The sequence below is a fragment of the Chelonia mydas genome, chromosome 20, assembly GCF_015237465.2.
Source record: "Chelonia mydas isolate rCheMyd1 chromosome 20, rCheMyd1.pri.v2, whole genome shotgun sequence".
Lineage (NCBI taxonomy): Eukaryota > Metazoa > Chordata > Testudines > Cheloniidae > Chelonia > Chelonia mydas.
The window spans coordinates 696,526-698,481 of NC_051260.2; the positions used below are offsets into that span (position 1 = coordinate 696,526).

At 45.6% G+C, this 1,956-nt stretch overlaps 1 pseudogene; it reads right to left on the bottom strand.

Annotated features, from left to right (window-relative positions):
- Positions 1 to 584: 584 nt before the first annotated feature.
- On the bottom strand, positions 585 to 1,133 carry LOC114020573 (annotated as a pseudogene).
- Between the last annotated feature and the right edge of the window lie 823 nt (positions 1,134 to 1,956).

Genomic DNA, 1,956 nt, shown 5'->3' on the forward strand with positions numbered 1-1,956 from the left:
GTGCAAACCTCAGGCAGGATGATATTTTCTCCCCTGAAGGCAATGGCTTCCTTTTTGATGATGGTTTTGGAGCCAAAACACTGGTCAGGTGATCAGGAGATGTGGTTCCAGTGTTTTGAGTCTGCATAATTTGGGGCATTTTGGTCCACATTGTAACAGGCAAAGGCTTAAACCTGTAAAAGTGACTAGTGATCTCTTTTGTGTGTGTGTGTGTGTCTGGTTTTGGCTGCTTAGTCTGAGGCTCCTTAAAGGAGCCTGGTTTTTGCAGACAGCAATGAGCAGCCATCATTCTGAAAATTGGGCCATTTAAGGTGTCTTAAGTTGGGCAACCAAAAACCGAAGCACCTAAAATCACTAGTCACTTCTAAAATTTTTGGTCAGAACCATTCCCATGAATTTCAAAGGGCAGTTTTAAGTTATCATTGTCTATTTATTTTGGGCCAGATTTCCAAAGGAGCTGAACTCTCCCATGTTCTGAATGAAGCTGCCAAGTGCTGAGCTCTTCTGGAAAAGCTGGCCTTTAAATGCAAGATTTTTGGCCATTTTAGATGAATTATCATCCCTCTAAAATAAACCACAAGGAATTAAAGTAACTTTTCAAGGTTGAATGGTGAGGAACTGAGAATATTCCCCTCCTTATAGCCTATCTCCAAGAAGACATTGACTGGCTTGAGTATTAGTAAAACTTCTTTCAGCACCTTCACTACACAGGCACTGAGGACAGCACCAGGATGCAGACCACTACAACTACAGAGCCATCAGCTACGTGGCACAGGTCACTGAAAAGTGCTTAAACCTAAGGTGCCAATTCTCAGCAATACTTCTGATAAGAAACTTGTCAAAGTTGGGGTTGGGGTCAGTGCAGGTCACTGCTGGTGAGCAGGTAGAACTGGAGGTTGGCTCCAGTACCACAGCCAATCTCCAGCAGCGCCAGCTCCCCTGAGGGACCTGCCAACTCCTGCAGGCTACTGAAGAGCTCCCATTTCTTGTGGGCCATTTGTGGCTGGTCTTTGCATGAAGCAGATTAATCTTTTTTTGCATATTGGGTTCCACAAGCCCAGGTAAGACAGTAAGTATATGGGCCACCTGAGGACTTGGATACATGCGCCGAGGAGAAAGCTTGTGGCCCCCATCAGCTTGCACTGCAGGAGTTGCTCATGTTAGAATGATCCCAATGATGAGGCAGGTTTCTGCTGAGTGCTGTCATCATAAACTTCTTAAGGTGTCAAAATCTAGTAACGCTCAGCCCCTATGCAGAAATGTGAGCAACTGTGATCTCCTTTGCCCTGGTGAACCTCCATTCAGCTCCAGCAAGGACTTCCCATGTAGAACTATACTCCTTAGTTGATCTCCTGGTCATGCAAACCTGACCTCCAGTCATTTTCAGTGGGCATCATTAACTGCTGATGACTTTCTTGAAAAGGTTCTTGATGCTAAAGAAATTCAACTGTGTAGTATATTGATGCCCCTGCTCTATGGCCATGCACGCAGGGAGGGCCAGGAATGATCTTCTGGGGCTATATTTGCCTCTAGAGAAGGTGGGCAGCAGTTTGGCCCACTATATAGGGCACTGGTCTGGGACTCAAATCTCTTCCTGCTGTGTGACCTTTAGCAAATCACTTCTCCTTCCATGCTTTGTCTCTTTAGATTCTTAGTGGCAGGAACGGTGTCTAACTAGAGGAGTGTTCCCCAGTGATTACGAAGGAGCCCTTTAGGCCCTACCATAATACAAATATAAAATATGAGGAATGACAGGGTCATGTGAAGGAGTCTGCAGTGCTACTGTCAACATTACACTTATTCTGGGTATAGAGAGAGGACTTGTATTCCAGTGGTACCTGGAGCCCCCAGCTGACTTCAGGACCCTATTGTTCTGGGTGCTGTACGTACATATAGTGAAGGACCGTACCTGCCCTTACAATTTAAGTAGACACGACAGAGAAAGGGTGGGAGAAA